This window comes from Odocoileus virginianus, chromosome 2 (genome assembly GCF_023699985.2).
Source record: "Odocoileus virginianus isolate 20LAN1187 ecotype Illinois chromosome 2, Ovbor_1.2, whole genome shotgun sequence".
Classification (NCBI taxonomy): Eukaryota; Metazoa; Chordata; class Mammalia; order Artiodactyla; family Cervidae; genus Odocoileus; species Odocoileus virginianus.
In genome coordinates, this window is record NC_069675.1 from 47,206,343 (window position 1) to 47,225,833 (window position 19,491).

Here is a 19,491-nt window from a genome sequence, read left to right on the forward strand (position 1 = left end):
ATGAAGTGACCTTCCCAAGGTCATACAATTGGTAAGTGTTGGAGGTGGGATTCGATGGAAGCTTTGCACACACCAGAGCCTATGCACTAGCCACTGAGGATCCTGTACCGCCTTGATCCTCCTTTCCTGTGATAGAATTAGAAACGTCAGTAGTCACATGTTTCCTTCAGATGCCCATAACATCCTAGTGCTCTGTTGTTTAGTTGTTAAGTTAGGTCTGACTCTTTTGCGACTCCATGGACTGTAGCCCGCCAGGCTCCTCTGTCCATGGGATTTCCCAGGCAAGAATACTGGAGTAGGTTGCCATTCCCTTCTCCAAGGGATATTCTTGACCCAGGGATCGAACCCACATCTCCTACATTGGCAGGGGGATTCTTTGCCTCTGAGCCACCTGGGAAGCCCTGGTGCTCTGTTACCTGAGTGAACTTTGGAACTCTAACTTCCAAGACGGACAAAAGTCCAGGCCAGACCTTGTGTTGGGCTCTGTTTAGACAGGAAATGAGGGGACACAGGTGAGGAACTTTCTAGGGCACTGTAACTTTCCTGTGCTTTTTATTTTGGTGACGTCCTAGCTGTTGGCTCAAAGGAACAATGAAGTCCATGTGCTTGTATCTGTGGAGGCTGGGCACACTGGGGAGAGAGCCCAGGGCTGGAGCTGGCCACAGACAATAGACAGGAAGACTAGATAATTCTTGGGACCTGCAAGCAAAAGGACACTTAAAAAGCTATGAACTCAGCAATAGGAAAAGGTGAAATAAGGAACTTCCCAGGTGGTCCAGGGGCTAAGATTCCGTGCTCCCAATGCAGAGGACCCAGGTTCGATCCCTAGTCAGGGAACTAATATCCCACATGCTGCAACTAAGACCCCACACAGTCAAAGAAAGAAAGAAAAGGGTGAAATAATGCCATTTATAGCAACAGGGATGGACCCAGAGATTATTATACTAAATGAAGTAAGTCAGATAGTAAAAGATACATATTGTGTGATATTGCTTATATATGGAACCTAAAATATAGTACAAATTGAGAATTCCCTTGTGCCCTGGAGATTAGGATTCCTGGCTTTCACTGCTGTGGCCTGGGTTCAATTCCTGGTTAGGGAACAGATCCTGTAAGCCGTGGTGTGGCCAAACAACAACAACAACAACAAATTAATAAATAAATAAAGATTTAAAAAATAGTACAAATAAACTTTTTTACCAAACAGAAACAGACGCACCAACATAGAAAACAGACATATGGTTATCAAACGGGAAGGCGTATGCATGCTTAGTCGCTTCTGACTCTGTGACCCCATGGACTGTAGCCCACCAGGCTCCTCTGTCTATGGGATTTCCCAGCAAGAATACTGGAGTGGGTTGCCATTTCCTTCTTCAGAGGATCTTCCTGACCTAGGAATTTCATCTGCATCTCCTGCTTGACAGGCAGATTCTTCACTGCTGAGCCACCTGGGAAACCCTAAAGAAGGAGGGAGGGATAAATTGGGAGTAGGGAATTAACAGATATACACTACTACATATAAAATAGATAAACAACAAGGATTTACTGCATAGCATAGGGAGTTATATTCAATATCTTGTAACAAACTGTCATGGAAAAGGATCCAAAAAATAGAATATGTATATATATATATATATATATATATATATATATATACACACACATATTTACATGTATATATGTATACATACATATGTATGTATATGTGTATATGTGTATGTACACATATGTATATATACATACATATGTATAGCAGAGTGATTTGGTTATATAAATATATACATGTATACATGTGTGTATATATATATACAGTATATATATAATATATATATATATGAAACTAATGACATTGTAAATCAACTATACTTCAAGAAAAAAGAAGTTGTGGAAAGTCATTGGGGTGGTTTGAGAGGTGCCCATTTGGTGTTGTAGGAAAAGCTAAAAAGAAAATCAAGAAAGAATCCAGGCTTGGAGTCTGGGATAGGGGTTTCCTCCTGACCACCCCTCCCCAGCTGACCTTTGTTCTACATTTGGACCATCAGGCAGGGGGCAACATCCCCCCCACCCCAAAGGGACCTCCTGTCAGACTCAACAGGATTCTCTAGACACTATCCTGATGCAAACCTCAAACTGAGTGGTCTTCCCAGTCCAGACAGCCCTGGCCTCAGCCACCTCCTCTCCTGTTCGGGGTTTTGCATAGGCAAATGCCAGGGCCTGGGTGAGGGAAGGAGGATGGAATGCATGCCTTCTGGGTGGGGCCACTGGCTTGGCAGATCAGGGAGCAGGGGATGGACAGAGGGTGTCTCATGGCCTTGTGTCACTGCAGCCAGGCCTGTAGCACCAGCTTCCTGCTGATGGCACAGTCAGATTTGGACAGCCTCTTTCTCCATCTTTGGCACAGCACTATCTTGTGCACATAGCTATAGCTATTCCTTTGGGATGAATTCCTAGAAATGGAATTGCTGGAAACTCACATTTTAAAGGTTCCAGTGCCCCACTGTCTGGCAGCATCTGAGTGTCAATTTTATGGTCCTCCCACAGCTCCCAGTGATTCTCTGCATATTCCAGATCTCAGCTGCTGATCTCCAATGATAAGAGGCCAACATCCTCAGGCACAACATAAGCTAAACCCACCCTAAGAAAACAAACAGCTCTGGAGAGCAGTGTTCCCCCCATTTGTATGATCACAAGAATCACTGGAAGGCTTATTAAAGTCTTAGGTTCCCAGACCTTCCCTGAGATCTTAAGAATCAGATGTTCTAGGAGGGAAGTGGGAATCTATATTATTTTAAATAAACATCCTAGATGATGCTTATAATCATTCAAGTTTGAGAAACACTGCTGTAAAGAAATGCTTCTCATTCTGAGAAGATGCAACTCCTAGGACATCTGTAGAATCACAGACAGCCTTTAGCTCATTGGGAACACGGGGGTCACCAGCAAAGAAGAAACGTGACACAGAGCCCGCCCTCCAGAGGTCCCTCCCAGTGATAGAGAGGACAGACCCCAGGAGACGTTCCATCTCGCTAGGCTACAGCTGTCCTCTGTGTCAATGGGAATGAGAACAGGGCATTCCTTGTGGTGTAGGCGCTTCTGCTGAATAAGATGAAGCACATGAAACACACATTGGGCTTCCCCGGTGGCTCAGTGGTAAAGAACCTGCCTGCAATGTAAGAGAAACGGGTTCAATCCCTGGTCAGGAAGATCCCCTAGAGAAGGGACTGGCAACCCACCCCAGTATTCTTGCTTGGCAGGCTTCTTGCAAGTCCACGGGGTCGCAAAGAGCTGGACACGACAGAGTGACTGACTGAGGGAGTTACGCGAAAGCAGGACCTCTGAGGGGTAAGGGAGAATGAATGAGTCTTAAGGATTCCTAAGGATATTTTTACCTGAGCGGATGGTCTAGTTAGAAGCCCAAGAAGCAAGTAGGAAGAGGTGTTAGGCCAAGCGAACTGTCTGCAGTTGGGTTAAAGTTGGCTGGAGGCAATCTTGAAGGAAGGTGGTTGGCAGGAGGGAGAGGAGTCTTCCTGGACTGAAGAGAGGAGGGCAGTGTGGGGGCTGGCTTAGCACAAGCTGGCAGAAGTCCTCCCCTACCCCCTCACTCCACTCCTGGCTGCCACCCTCTCAGGCTTGCTGACTCAGCTTCCTCTGGTGGCAGCTGTGACATGTGATGGAGGCTGACTGAGGACACACAGACCAGCCTCCTAAGAGCAGTCTCTGGCCCCTATCCCTCCCTGACACACCTTCATTTATGGCTGCAGCTTCAGAGCTTTGTGAGGAGCCCTCCCTCCATCTCGCTGAAGGTAGAGAGAGAACTCCGGTGTTCAGTTGGTATTTTTCTAGAGAGCAGAGCACTAGCTTTCTATAGATTCAGCAGTAGTTAGGGTTGCTGCTGAAAGCTGAGGTTGGCCTTCTCTGGTGTCTAGGGTAAAGCCAGGTCTCTGTACCACCCACCCTGCATTTCCCTGTTCTGGATCAGGAACTCACAACAGATTCGGTCATGACCCAGCTCTGCCTGGAACCCTTGCACGACCCTCCCCCACCCTCTGACCCCTTGAATGGAGACAAAGGCTTTCTGTTATCTTGTAAGATCAGCCCTACCTACCTCTCCAGCCCCACCTATCTCTCCAGCCCCAGCCTTTCCATTTTTCCCCATGGATGCACTTTTGCTCACCTTCTGTCTGTGGTTCCACCATGACTGGGCCCCAGGGGCCCCAGCTGCACCTTGTTGACTTTAGGAAATTTCATTTGGAAGAAATTTAGATCTTTACTGTCCTTACAGAATGTGGCAAAGAAGGAGGGCACTCTAGGGACCTCCCTGACTGTCCAGTGATTAAGACTCTGAGCTTCCACTGCAGCGGGCATGGGTTCCATCCCTGGTCAGGGAACTAAGATCCCACGTGCTGCACAGTGCAGGGTGGGGTATGGGGAGAAGAGCGGACACTCTTAAATGCAGTTTAAAAAAGAAAGAAAGGAAGAGGGACCTCCCTGGTGGTCCAGTGGCTAAGACTCTGCATTCCCAATGCAAGGGCCCAAGTCTGATCCCTGGTCAGGGAACTAGATCCCACATGCCACATCTAAGCTGCAGCACAGCCAAATAAATAAATAAATATTTAAAGAAAGAAAAAAGGACTTTCTTATATGTATGTTCTACTTCAAGAAATGTTACCATCCCTCCCCCTAATTCACTCTTATCGTCTCTGCAACTGGCAAACTTCACAGATGTTGTAATCACCCTGTCCCTCCCCGCAGACTCCAGCCTTCTCCCTCCTCAACTCCTTAACATGCAGATCGCCAGAGCTTCTTTAGCTGCCCTTAAACTTGATGCATTAACCCACTGCCCAGATTCTACCTGTGGGAGAGCCCAGCAGGGGTCCCAGTAGCAGGAAGCCTGGATGAGGTGTGGGCAAGGAGGCTTTCCTGGTGGGTCAGATGGTAAAGAATCCACCTGCAATGCAGGAAACCTGGGTTCCATCCCTGGGTCAGGAAGATCCTCTGGAGAAGGGAACGTCTAACCACTCCAGTACTCTTGCCTAGAGAATTCCATGGACAGAGGAGCCTGGCGGGCTACAATCTATGGGGTTGCAAAGAGTCGGACACGACTGAGCGCCTAAGATGCACTTTCACACACAGGGTGGCTGCCAACACGTATAATGGTACCTGGCTTGGTTCATCCCTTTCTAGTCTCAAACAGGCTCCTTACCTGGGGGCTGTGCACTTGCCTTTTTTCTACAGGAACGACTCCCGCCCCTTGCATCCCTCTTCCTTCAGGCCTTGACTCTCAGCAAGGGTCCCAGACCAGGGTAGTGTGTCCCACACACACATTCTTGGGGCTTCCACTGTAGTTAAATCTGTGGGTACATTTCAGGGCTAGACTGTGAACTCCCACTCAACTATAAGAGCTCTACACGGGTAGCAACTGTGTCTGTCCGGTTCATTACCGAATCCCAAGTGCCTGACCCACAGCTTGGCACATACCAGGCTCTCAAAAACATTTGCTGTAGCTGCACATTCAAATGTTACTCACTCTTCACTGCCTGCTCAAAGCCCCGCCCCTCCCTGCAAACAGCCTCCATCTCTTCCCTGAAAGGCCCATGGCTTGCTCCTTTCCTGTCACGGGACACCAACGACAGGCCTAGGCTCAGCACAGTTTCCCTGTTTATGTGGGTGCAGAGTCACTCAGTCGTGTCCAAGTCTCTGTGACTCTACAGACTACAGCCTGCCAGGCTCCTCTGTCCATGGGATTCTCCAGGCAAGAATACTGGAGCGGGTTGCCATTTCCTTCTCCTTTCTCTGTGTATCTGCTTCTTTAAATGCAAATGGTTACCAACAACTCTTCTCTGGGTACCTTTGACCCTGCCATCACCCTACTGAGTCCTTACCTACTGGGTCTATTTACCTTAATAAGTGGAGGCTGGGCATCTACTTCCCCCACTTTCCCTACACTCCACCCCTCTCATTCCCCAGTCCCACCTGCACCCCCTCCTTGGCCAGATATAGAAAGGCCCTACTTAGGCTCCTATCTGGAGAGCCAGGCATCTCCTGTTGGCATTGCTTCCTTGTTCTTTCCGCACATGACTGATGAGCCAGAAGGAGTATGGAAAAGCGACCTGGCCTTCAATCTCCCCCTCAGGAGAAACCTGGAGCTGCCACTCACGGATGTGTCTCTGGTCACACATCCTTCCTTGATGGGTGTGGCGAGCCCTGAGATCACACTCCCCACCTTTACCAACGGAAAAGCTGAGACTAGAGCGGAGATGAATGCTGGGCCTTGGGCCAAAGCCATCTGATTGTGTACACAAGGCCAAAGCCCTCAATGCCCTCCACCCTGTCCCTGCCTGCCACAGGGACCTGAGCAGCTGTTCCACGGCAAAGGACGACCCCTGGTGGTGACAAGAGGCACGGCAGCCTGTCCCTCACCCCCTAGATGCTAACGGGGGGAAAGGGCGTGGCCAGCAGGACGGCAGACGTGGTCTTCAACCAATTGTTGGTGCAAGGACTTTGCTTTGAAAGATCAACAGAAATTTTTGAAGTCCTACGCAAATGCACGATTAAATATATACATACATATATATATATATATAAAAATATATACATGTATATATATATATATACATACAAACAGTATTCAAAACCTTAAAGATAAATTCAACTATAATTTCACTATAAGTGGAAGATATTACTAAAATAATGAATTTTTTAAAAAATATTCACTTATTTATTTGGCTGCATCAAGTCTTAGTTATGGCATGCGGGCTCTAGTTCCCCACCAGGGATCGAACCTGGGCCCCTTGCATTGAGAGTGCAGAGTCTCAGCCACTGGACCCCCAGGGAAGTCCCTGTTTATGGTTTTTAAATGCTAGTTTAAACATACTTTTATTCATGTGCCAAGGATATCTCTGCCAAAATGGGAATCTTGCTCTTGCGCCCAGCTGTGTAACCAGGATAGGTGAAAGTACTTTCATGTACAGAATATGTATGTTTCTGAGTTGCTCCCAACGTCCTAAGCAGAAAAAATCCCAACTTTTTTCTTTTAATTTTTATTTATTTATTTTTGGCTGCACTAGGTTTTTGTTGCTGCGTGTGGGTTTTCTCTGGTTGCTGAGAGCAGGGGCTATTCTCTACTTGCTGTGTTCAGGCTTCCCACTGCAGTGGCTTCTCTTGTTGCAAAGCATGAGCTTTATGGTGCGTGGGTTTCTGTAGCTGTGGCTCACAGGCTCAGCTGTCCCACAGCACATGGAATCTTCCTGGACCAGGGATTGAACCCATGTCCCCTGGACAACAGCGATCGAACACGTCTCAACCACTGGACCACCAGGGAAGCCCCAAAAGGACCCAGCTTTTGGTGCACCTTATCCTTAGATATATTTTCCATAATGACTTAATAATATTGCCCTGTGATTTTGACTGTACCCTGCCGGTTGGGTCTTCAGGAGGCAGGGTTAGGCATTAAATGGCTTTGGCATATCCCTGGCAGTCACACAGACTCTTACTGATTCAAGAGTCTGGTGCTAAGTCTTGGAATGCAGAAGAGAATGGGCTCTTATAGAGTGCCAATGACTGTCTCCAAGTTTCTATAGCACCTATCTTTCATCTCTAGGGGCAGTGGGGCTACTCAACAAAAGATTGGTTGTTCTGTTATTGAGCCCAGGTTTGGATGCTCGCTGATCAGAAGCCAATTATTAGAGAGGCAAGCTTCCCAGGTGGCGCTAGTGGTAAAGAACGCACCTTCTAAAGCAAGAGACAAGTCAGGAAGATCCTCTGGAGGAGGAAATGTCAAGCCACTCCAGTATTCTTGCCTGGAGAATCCCATGGACAGAGGAGCCTGGTGCGGGCTACAGTCATGGGGTCGCAAAGAGTCGACTGAAGCGACTTAGCATGAACAAGCAGCACAAAGAGTCAGTAGAAAGGAAAAGTGACTGATCTGGGGAGAAGGTGGACTTGTGTCCAGAGACCAACTCCAAAGATTCTGCTTAGTCATGACAGTTTTTTTAATTTTAAATTTAACTGAAGGATTAATCCGCTTTACAGAATTGTACTGGTTTCTGCCAAACATCCACATGACAGTTTTTAAAAGGAAAAATGTGGGGGAAGAATCTCAGTGAATTGTCTAGGCAGGCCGTTGGGTTCTCTATCGTTCTCCATTGTGTACAGACTGGTTGACTGTCTTCAAATGTCATCTTGCCTACATGATCTGCCTGCAGGATTGCTAAGGGGGCTTTTGGGGGTAAACAGCTTAGTCATTTTTAAACTGCTTAATTCTTTAATCTTCTTTTATCTAGGAAAAGACTCAACAGGTTAGAGCATAAGTCAGGTGTTAGTTTCAATTGCTCAGAGAGCTCATTCCTGTAACTAGGTTCTTAAAAGGTTAGAGGGTGGGCTTTCCTGGTGGCTCAGACGGTAAAGAATCAACGCAGAAGACCTGAGTTCAATCCCTGGGTCGGGAAAATTCCCTAGAGCATGGAATGGCTATCCACTGCAGTGTTCTTGCCTGGAGAATTTCATGGACAAAGGAGCCTGGCGGGCTACAATCCATGGGGTCACAAACAGTCAGACACCACTGAGCGACTAACACTCTCACCAAGTTAGAGGGTAACAGAAATGAGCAAACAGAAAAGGGGCTAGAGACTCCCCTGATGGTTCAGTGATTAAGAATCTGCCTGCCAATGCAGGGGACATGAGTTCAATCCCTGGACTGGGAAGATTCCACATGCCTCAGAGCAACAGAGCCTGTGAGCTACAACTACTAAGTCTGTGTTCTAGAGTCTTCCAGCCACAACTAGTGAGCCCAAGTGTTGCAACTACTGAAGCCCGTGTGCCTAGAGCCTTTACTCCTCAATAAGAGAAGCCATCGCAATAGGAAACCATCACACTGCAAAGAAGAGTAGCCCCCCACTTGCCAAAACTAGAGAAAGCCTGTGCAAAGCAATAAAGACCCAGTGCAGTCATAAATAAATAAATGAAAAAAAAAAAAAAGAAAAGGGGCATAAGAAATGCTATTTTGTCTTAAAAGAAATACTTGGAAAACCAAATATTTAAGAACTTCCCAGGGAGCAGTGGCATGCTTAGAGACCACCCCACATTTAATATGACCCCTACTCCAGTTACCAAAAGGAACCTGGGCGTTTTGCTTTCAATATCCTCTCTGAGTTGTTTCTAACTGTTCCAAGATTAAATGGAATATTTATAGAAAGCAGCTAGTCTTCATCTAACTACAGAAGAATAAAATCTCATTGTGACATTACAGGATTATGGTTATACCTTCTTGTGTGTGTGTGTGTATTTTAGTCGCTCAGTCTTTTCTGATTGTGACAGGATCACGGTTATACCTTTGTGTGTATGTGTGTTAGTCGTTCAGTCTTGTTCGACTGATTGTGACCCCATGGGCTGTGTAGCCCACCAGGCTCCTCTGTCCATGGGATTCTCCAGGCAAGAATACTGGAGAGGGTTGCCATTTCCTCCTCCAGGGATCTTCCAGACCCAGGGATGGAACCCAAGACTCTTGTGTCTCCAGCATGCCAGGCGGATTCTTTCCCATTGCGTCACCTGGGAAGCCCTAATACCTGCATAAACTAGGTGTTTTCCACCTTGATGATCAGGGAACAGCAGTATATGGCCAGATCAGAAAGTGTAAAAGCTGAAAATGGGGTTGAAGACAGAAAGTCCAATGTGTTGCTGGCCACTGCGGTGTCAGTGCTCTCGATACAGGTGTAACCTGAACCCTCACTTGGGAGCCAGAAATCAGCTGAGAAGAGGCTTCGGGAGAGAGACTGCCCTGGCCCCGGAAGGTGGATGAAGGGGGGCCTCATCCCACAGACAGGCTGGACCCTTGAGTTCCTGACTGGCACCGACAGGGCCTGGGTAAGTCCTTGCTATAGTGTCTCAGCGGATCTTTATGTAAGGAGGGGAGTGCTGGCGCTAGACGCTAGGGTGTGAGCTGAGCACTTTGAGACCGAGCATACCGAAGGAAAGTGCCCTGGTTATTACTTCCTGGCAGCCCCTCGGCCTTATCTGGCTCTGCCATATACAGCTGATGCCGGGGTGCAGGGAGCTGAGAGCGGTTAGACACCGTGGACCAAATATCCGGACCTACATCCCAGAACTCGGAGAACGCTGGCCTTCCCTGGGCTGCTCCATGAGATGTGCAGGCCACACAGAGACCCCCAACAGGCTTAGTTCTGCCTCAGGGTCCGGGCTACTCCTCCCTCCGGGAAAAGGGAGTTCGCTTCAGGCGGTGGAGAGAGGGTTAAGGAGGCAGACTCTGCGAACCAAGGCTACTGGCCCAAGCGCCCACCCGCCATCCGCTTCCCCGGCAGCCCGGTCGGGAGGGCGGGGCTCAGGATCTCGGAGAGCAGCTCGGGTCGGCGACCCCACGGTGAAGCAGCGTGTGCAGCGACCCGGAGCCGAGCCTCGGGCAGAGAAGGGACCTCTTCCACACGAGGCACGGAGTGCCCCCACCTGGAGCCGGGGGATCCCACCGCGCCCGACACTCGCCTGACACGCGCTTCCGGTCGGGAGCACCTCCTTCCTGAGGCCCCGCCCCCACGTCCACTGCCTGCTGGGATTTGTAGTTCGTAGAGGCGGGACCAACAGGCCATGCGCGCCTATGTGGGTCTGTGTGTTTGTGTGTGTGTGTGTCTATCAGCGTGTCTCGAGGTCCGCTGTGGCGTCCCCATCCTTTTAACCTCGCCCCCGAGGGCTCACTGCACTTAGGCAAGGCGCAAAGACCGCAGGCCGGTGCTCCCGAGGTCTGGTCCCACCCCGCCTACTCCTGCTGGGATTTGCAGTTTGGACTGGGGTCTGGCCTCGGTGGGGCCGGGAATCGGAGTCCCACCTGGGCCCGGCCTGGTGCCGTCCTTATTCCTGCTTCCTTCAGCGGACCCTGGATCTGCATAGTAGGCCTGGCGCGGGTCGCAATCTCGGCCAAGCTCCCCCTGGTCCTTCCTATCGGCCTCCACCTCCCACCCGCTGTTCACCAGCTCGACCTTCGTGCCGGCGCCTATGGGACCAGCGGCCAGATTCGCAAACCAGAGCATGAAGAGGGGCGCGGTCTGGGAGGGGTGGAAAGCCCGGAGAGAAAGCCAGATTGAGGACTTGGCCTGGGAGCCCCAGCGCAGCTCTGCTGAAGCAGGCGATGATCCAGGGCCCTTTCAGACTTAGAGAGTTTGTGATCAACGGTGTCCCAAAATGATGACCAGACCCGCCCAGGACTGGCTGGGCACATTAGAGCTGATTACCCTACAGGGTTGACAGATCAAAATTTTTATTTGCCAAATTTAGCAACCCTACAGGAGCCCAGAAAATGGCAACCCAACTCCAGTATTCTTGCCTGGGAAATCCCATGGACAGAGGAGACTGGCAGACTATGGGGTCGCAAAAGAGTTGAACAGGACTTAGCAACTAAACAACCACAGGATACCAGGGAGGGAGGAGGGCTCTTCTGAATGAAAACTAAGAAATAGGTCAACCCTGGCCCACAGGTTTGCTTTGAGGATCAAGTTGGGGGATGTGGGTTGTGCGTGGAGAGGGTGTTTTGTAAACTAAAGCATGGGGCCTGGGTGAGGTGTTCTCTGCACTCTGAAGTACTGGAGGAAAAGTGCTGGGGCTTCAGAAGCTCGCTTTAAAGGGGAAGGTACACTTAGTGTGGACTCCCTGGTGGCTCAGCAGTAAAGAATCTGCCTGCAATGGAGGAGAGCTGGGTGTGATCCCTGGGTCAAGAAGATCCCCTGGAGAAGGGAATGGCAACCCACTCTAGTAATCTTGCCGGGAGAATTCCACAGACAGAGGAGCCTGGCAGGCTACAGTCCATGGGGTCACAAACAGTCAGACACGACTGAGCAACTAACACTTTCACTTTTCACACTTAAGTGTAGTTAAGTAAGATGTCACCGTTAGGAAAAGCTGGGAGGTATTTACCTGGAACCTCTCTATACAGTTTTTTTAAGTGGGGTGTAAATGGGTGGAGGCTGGTCTTACCAGTCAAAGGTTACAAAGCCCTTTCGCTTCTCATTTGGTGACAACTTTATTGGGTGTACAATTCAGTGTTTTTTTTTTAGTGTATTCTCAGAGTTATGCAGTTATCACCACAATGTAACTTTATAACATTTTCATCACCTGCAAAAGAAATCAGCAGTTGCCCCCTAAAGTTCTCATCCCCTGGGATGCTAAGCAACCACTAATCTACTTCTTGTTTCTATAGCTTTGCCGATTTTGGACATTTCATGTAAATGAAATCATATAATATGTGATCTTTCATGACTGGCTTCTTTTGCTTAGCATGATGCTTTAAAAATTCAGGTTGTAACATGTATCAATACTCTGTACTATTTTTGTAAATTCCTGTGAGTCTAGAATTATTTTGAAATAAAAATTCTTTTTTTTTTTTTAAAAGCATGTTATCTAGAGGATGAGCAGAGGTAGCCTTTTATGTGTGAAGGACTCAGAGCTGACACTAGCATTAAATGCTGAGAGCAAGAGAGGCCTTGGGAGAGGAGTAGAGAGAGCAGGGCCAGGCAGGGAGGAGAAGGGCAGGTCTCAGTTCCGATGCACCTCCGGAGATCAGGGAGGCTGGGGGTCCTACCACCTGGCTCTGTATTTACTGAGGGTGTCTTAGAGCAAGTTATTTCAACACCACTTTGCCTCCATTTCCTCATCTGTAAAATGAGGATAATAAAAGGATCTAGTTTAGGACTTCCTTTGGTCCAGTGGTTAAAAATCTCCCTGCCAGTGCAGAGGACAAGGATCTGGGAAGATTCCACATGCCTCAAGGTAACTAAGCCCACAATCAAGCCACAGCTACTGAAGCCCGAATACCTAGAGCCTGTGCTCCTCAACAAGAGAAGCGACTGCAAAGAGAAGCCCACACACCGCAACTAGAGAGTAGCCCACACTTGCCACAACTAGAGAAATCCTGCTAGAAGCAATGACAATTCAGCGCAGCCAAAAAGAAAATAATTTTTTAAAAATAATCTAAAAAAAAGAGGATCTATTTTAGAGGGCAAATGGAAGGATTAAATGAGAAACCCATATGAAGGACAGCACCTGGCACTGAGTGCCAACACTCAAAAGAGTGTCAGCTATTATCAGGACCTTAGAGTGGTGCTGAGGATCCAGTGTGGTCTTACCTGGGCAAACCTGTCCTGTCTCAGGCACAGTGCTCCACCTGAGCTTCTCTTGGCCTGCTCATTTGTGCTGTATTGGACAGTCCCATTTTCCCAACCGGTCACCAAGGAAATTTGGGACATCACCATCCAGGAAGCCTCCGAGTACCCTTCAGTGCTTGAAAACAAACTTAAAAAAAAAAAAATCTATTTATTTGGCTGTGTCAGTTCTCAGTTTTGGCACATGGGATCTTTATTGCATCATGTGGCATCTTTCATTTGAGGTGCAGGCTTCTCTCTATTTGTGGCCTGCAGGCTCAGTAGTTGCCGCACGCAGGCTTAGGTTCCCACAACACGTGGAATCTCAGTTCCCTGAAAGTGAAATAAGTGAAGTGTTAGCGGCTCAGTCGTGTCCAACTCCTTTCGATCCCATGAACTGTAGCCTGCCAGGCTCCTCTGTCCATGGAATTCTCCAGGCAAGAATACTAAAGTGGGTAGCTATGCCCTTCTCCAGGGAATCTTCCCAACCCAGGGATGGAACCCAGGTCTCCTGAATTGCAGGCAGATTCTTTACTGTTGAACCACCAGGGAACTAGCCCATGTCCCCTGTATTGGAAGTCAGATTCTTAACCACTAGACCACCAGGGAAGTCCCAGAAACAAACTTTTAAAGTGTGAGCTTTATCCAGAAAATGGGCTTCCCTGGTGACTCAGATGGTAAAGAATCTGCCTGCAATGCAGGACCCAGGTTCAAACCCTGAATCAGGAAGCTCCTCTGGAGAAGGGAATGGCAAACCACTCCAGTATTCTTGCCTGGAGAATCCCAAGGACAGAGGAACCTGGCCGGTTATGGTCCATAGGGTCGCAAAGAGTTGGACACGGTAGAAGTGACTTAGCCTGCACATTCAGAAAAGATAACCATCCAGACTCCTGGGTATTCCTCAGAGCAGAAGAAATGATCTAGAAAACTTCATTGTTGATCAGATTTAAAGGCTAGTAGCATCCTGAGTCAATGTTTCTTCAAATGAACATTTTGGGAGAATGTGATATGGGATGTTTAGGTATTGTGACAGAACCCTGCCATCCCCCCAGGCTGAGGAAATGCAACAGTTCAGCCTGATCTGCTCTTCTGGACTGGAGTCAGAAGAGCCAGAAGAGGGTGGACACCAGGTGGGAGGATAGTGTCTAAGCATTCCTCAGGAGTGGAGTAGAGTCCCTTGGTGTTGCCCAGATGGAAGCAGGTAGAACCAGGCTTTGAATTGTTTCCCTTATACTCCACCAGACAGGTGGTGCTAGTGGTAAAGAACCCACCCGCCATTGCTGGAGATGTAAGAGACACAGGTTTGATCTCTGGGTCAGGAATATCCCCTAGAGAAGGGCATGGCAACACATTCCGATATTCTTCCCTGGAGAATCCCATGGACATAGGAGCCTGGCGGGTTACAGTCCATGGGGTTGCATAGAGTCAGACGTGATTAAAGCAACTTAGCATGCGCATATCAGACCCCATGCATCTGGTCCCATCACTTCATGGCAAATAGATGGGGAAACAATGGCAACAGTGACGGACTTTATTTTCCTGGGCTCCAAAATCACTGCAGATGGTGACTGCAGCCATGAAGATTAAAAGATGCTTGCTCCTTGGAAAAAAAGTTATGACCAACCTAGACAGCATATTAAAAAGCAGAGACACTACTCTGCCAACAAAGGTCCATCTAGTCAAAGCTATGGTTTTTCCTGTAGTCATGTATGGATGTGAGAGTTGAACTATAAAAAAAGCTGAGCACTGAAGAATTGATGCTTTTGAACTGTGGTGTTGGAAAAGACTCTTGAGAGTCCCTTGGACGGCAAGGAGATCAAGCCAGTCTGTCCTAAAAGAGATCAGTCCTGAATATTCATTGAAGGACCGATGCTGAAGCTGAAACTCCAATACTTTGGCCACCTGATGCGAAGAACTCACTTATTTGAAAAGACCCTGATGCTGGGAAAGATTGAAGGTGGGAGGAGAAGGGGATGACAGGGTATGAGATGGTTGGATGGCATCACCAACTCGATGGACATGAGTTTGAGTAGGCTCTGGGTGTTAGTGATGAACAGGGAAGCCTGGCATGCTGCAGTCCATGGGGTTGTAAAGAGGTGGACACGACTGAGCAACTGAACTGAACTGAACCAGACCCCATCAGTGGGCCTTGGAGAAAGTCCTACTGGTTGCAATTTTCCAAGCTGCTTGATAAAGTCCTCTTACTTCTGGGTCAAGGGGCCATGCCCTAATCCTGGTGCCTCTTGTTAGCTGACATCTTGCAGGGGTTGGCCTGCTGTGTATGGCTCTCTTCATTCAAAAGCCAGCGTGGGAGTGTGGACTGTTGGTGGTTCACTTAAAGAAGACCTGGCCTCCAAGTATGGACCCTGGCTGGGCTGTTTCCCTCTGAATAAAAAGAAGGGTGGGGTGTTGTATCTCCTGCACCAGTTTGAAGCCACACTAGCCTGTATTAGAATCCTGGTTCTACTACTGAACTGGCAGTGTGACCCTGGACCTGTGACCCACCGTCTCTGAGCTCCCAGAGCATCTATTAGGCAGCATAACGACAAATAGTTGTGAGGACTGAACGAGGTCACGTTTAAAGCACTAAATACAGGGACCTCCCTGGCAGTGCAGTGGTTAAAACACTGAGCTTCTGCTGCAGGGGGCATGGGTTCCGTCCCTGGTGGGGAAGTAAGATCCCAAATTCGGTGCGGGGCGTTGGGGGGGTGGAATAAATAAATAAAAGATTTTAAAGCAAGGAGTACAAAGCAGGCACTAAAGGAGAAGTAGCTATTCCAGCTTAATCCAGCTCAGGGATCTAACAATTGAATGGGATGTGAACACAGTCTTGCTCTGGCCAAGTTTACCACATAGTAGGGTAAACTAATAGTTTCCCTAATACTAGCCCAAATTCTCAGCCCCTCTCGGTGCCGAGCCTCCACCGGCGGGATGACTGCGAGGGGCCCGGCCCTCCCCTCTGACTCACTCGGGTAGGCGGGGAGGCTTCCAGCCGTTCACGTCGGGGACGGGGGCGGGGGCTGGGCTGGGGCCCGGGAGGAGAGGAGGGGAGGGTAGCAGAGACAGTGCCCGGAGCGAGCCAGCGAGGCACAGACAGGCAAGTAGCGCTTGGGGTCTGACCAGCAGGCGCCTGAATTCCCCCTGTAGGCTTCTGAGGGGCTCAGCTGGTCACGGTGCATCCTGCTCCCCCCTCTTTTCTTAGGGGTACATCCGCGTGTCTAATCACCTCTCCTCCTTTCCCCTAAGGAGGGGCTGGGGGAGGGCCGTGCGGAAGAAATGTTTATTTTACTCCATTTGGGACCAACTGAGCATCTCTCATGGGGAGACGGGAGAGGGAGGAGAAATATGAGTCTGTTAAAAAGAAGTTTTAGTGTTTGGTTACCAGATAATGTCAATGATAGCATGTGTACTGTTAAGAGTCCCAAGAGCCTTGAGACTCCTAAATTCTTTTAAACGACCTGCTCTTTTGTTTCCTTGTTAGTTTGCAAACCCTCCTCCACCCTCCTCGGTGATGGGGCCATCTATTTTTTCAGCCAGGTGAGGCTCCAGTGTAGAAACAGAGCAGTGAGTTGGATTCATCCTTGTGCCCTTGGTCACTGCGGAGTCTAGAGCCCCAGAGCCACTCAGGTTCTGCACTGGTGCACACTGGAGTGGACCAGCCTTGCTGGGGCGGGGTTCTGGAAGGGCGACAATGGAAAGTCAAACCCCAGGAGTGATCTGGGGTTTAACTTCCCATCTCTCTGCTAAATTGTGAACTGGGGGAGGAGGCAGGAGGATTGCTTCCAGAGATGCTGGGCACATGAACTGGGGTCCCAGGATAAATTCTCTGTTGGCCAGAGAAAGCCATCTAGGTTTATTGAGCACCTATTATTTGTTTAGTTGTTGCATAGTCTATTGGTCATGTCCTAATCTTTTGTGAACCCATGGACTGCAGCCCGCCAGGCTTCTCTGCCCATGGGATCTCCCAGGCAAGGATACTGGAGTGGGTTGCCATTCCCTTCTCCAGGGGATCTTCCCAACCCAGGGATCCAACCTGCTTCTTCTGCAAGTCTCCTGCATTGCAGTCGGATTCTTTTACCACCGAGCCATCATCTATTATTTGCTCGTTAATTACACCATCTCATTTAATCTGCTTGCTTATCTTCATGCCCATTTTACAGATAAGGCACAGGGAGGCTACAGAAAGTTGAGTCACTTGCAAGAGGAAGCAAGTTGTGGTTCAGTTGCTCAGTTGTATCTGACTCTGCAATTCCATGGACTGCAGCCTGCCAGGAAGATGAAGCAGAATCAATAGTAATCAAACTGTTCAGTCTTTCCATTACACCAGACCCTCTTTTTAAGGACCTGGAGACACTCAGGTATCAGCTAGAGTTTGTGTTCTTTGAAGAGAACTTTTAACTTCTCATCTTGTTCTGGTCCAGAAATTCTAACACGTGAATTGATTTTGTTCCACTGCCACTCCCTGGATGGGGCCCTGAAGGCTGAATCTTATCTTAACTAGTCTGTTGATTAGCCCTGGGCCAGGCCTGGCCTGTATCTAGGGCAGATGGGCCAGAGTCCTGGGCTGAAAGGCCCTTAACTTCCTTCTGGAGTGTGTACAGATTCTAGCTGCATCTTCCCATACAGATTTAGGAGGGCATGGAAGCTTCTTTCCTTGCTCTGCCTGCCTCCCCCTGTGTGATCGTGGGCCAGTCACTTGTGCTCTCAGGTTCCCCCAGCCTCCTCTGGGAAGCAAACAAGCAAATTGGACCGACTAGCTCCAGGGACTTATGATGTGCTGAAGGCGAGATGGCCTCTGGGTAGAGCCAGAACCATGATTATTTTTATTGCTGTCCCTCAGAGCGCCTGAAGCTGAAAATGTCTGATAGTCAACATCTGGTGAATGAGAAGCTGAGCAATGGTAGACTTGAGAGGTACCCAGCATGCGTGAGTGCCTGCTAAGTCATGTCCGTCTCTGTGCCACCCTGGGGACTGGAGCCCACCAGGCTCCTCTGTCCATGAGATTCTCCAGGCAAGAATACTGAAGTGGGCTGCTATGCCCTCCTCTGGGGGATATTCCCCACCCTGCATCTCTTATGTCTCCTGCATTGGTGAGTGGGTTCTTTACCTCTAGCGCCACCTGGGAAAGGCGTAGTGACTACAGGGCATTAACAGACTAACTTGCACCCTTAGAATTACTATTGACTCATTAGGAATTTGACCAAGGATGTAAGCAGTCAGTTAAGAGAGATTCAGATTCAGTGCTTGTTCCCAATGTCTGCGTGCATGCTAAGTCGCTTCAGTCGGGTCCCATTCTGTGGGACCCCATGGACTGTAATCTGCCAGGCTTCTCTGTCCATGAGATTTTCCAGGCAAGAATACTGAAGTGGGCTGCTATGCCCTCCTCCAGGGGATCTTCCCTACCCAGGGATTGAACCCGCATCTCTTTTGCCTCCTGCATTGACAGATGGGTTCGTTACCTCTAGGACCACTTAGGAAACCAGCATGCAGGACAGTGCAAAGTCTGTGTCGCCCACCTCTGCCATTCCCTGGGAACTGAGCTTCAACGACTACAACAACAAAAGTCAGATATAGTCATTCAGGCAAGGAGAAGGACAAGCCAGGGAGGAGGAAAAAGTGGTGCCGAGGCAGTGACCCCACCCAGGAAATGTGACTAATTCAGCTGAAGCCAGGGCCAGGCAGTCATGCCTGCCCCGGGCTGGTAAGCCGGGGAATGTGGCCAGTCTCGGCTTTCCTGTGGTTTTCCCTGCAGGCCCCAGACTCAGAGCTGCTAGCTCTGGCCTGCCACCGCTGGCAGAGGCCACTATGATGGGGAGGCTCGGAGCCAGGGTGGGTTTCCAGCCTCCGGGCAGTGGCGGGGCAGTTCTCTGAAGAGCCAGCCTGGTCGCAGTGTTGCTCTCCTCTGTCGGGCCCTGCCTGGCGGCCCAGCACAGTCCACCTCTTCCTGTGGAGGCCAGACCTCAGCACTAGCTGGGGCAGGAGCCCAGGGGTGGGGCTGATGGGTGGGGCCACCTGGAGGAAGAGCTGAGGGAAGTGAGAGACTGAGGTGGGGCTGGAGGAGCCTGAAAAGCAGAAGCGGGAGGAAGCAGAGCTGCGTGGAACAGGTGAAAGTGGAGGAAGGCTGAGGGAGGTCTGGTGTGGGGTGGGCTGGCCGGGACCCTCTTAGGTGGGCAGATGAGGGCAGACACAGAGACTCATGTTTCTGGAAGGCGCTTTGTCCAGGACTGGTGCGCCCCCTCCCCCAGCACACACACAGACACTGCTGTCCTGTCCAGTCCCTGGAGCCCTGTGGCTTCCCTGGGTGGGGATGAGGGACTCCTGGACCAGGGCTTGTCCTGGCTTGTGGAGAGGT

At 49.4% G+C, this 19,491-nt stretch overlaps 1 protein-coding gene and 1 long non-coding RNA gene across 4 annotated transcripts in view; one reads left to right on the plus strand and one right to left on the minus strand.

Moving 5' to 3' along the window:
* Positions 1–19,491, plus strand: part of CAPG (capping actin protein, gelsolin like) — a 120,299-nt gene that overhangs the window by 86,494 nt on the left and 14,314 nt on the right. The window contains exon 1 of one of the 3 annotated variants that reach the window (XM_020889428.2): positions 16,193–16,236. The exons of 1 other annotated variant lie outside the window; for it this stretch is intronic. The gene's annotated coding sequence lies outside the window, so the exon portion shown is untranslated. Of the gene's footprint in view, positions 1–16,192; positions 16,237–19,170; positions 19,244–19,491 lie in introns of those variants that run through there. One more of the 3 variants, XM_020889427.2, reaches the window with a different exon arrangement.
* On the minus strand, positions 1,182–3,583 carry LOC139039158 (uncharacterized). Its single transcript, XR_011492397.1, has 2 exons — positions 3,390–3,583; positions 1,182–1,458 (listed from the first exon to the last, which is right to left on the minus strand). It is a non-coding gene; the product is annotated as an uncharacterized lncRNA (long non-coding RNA).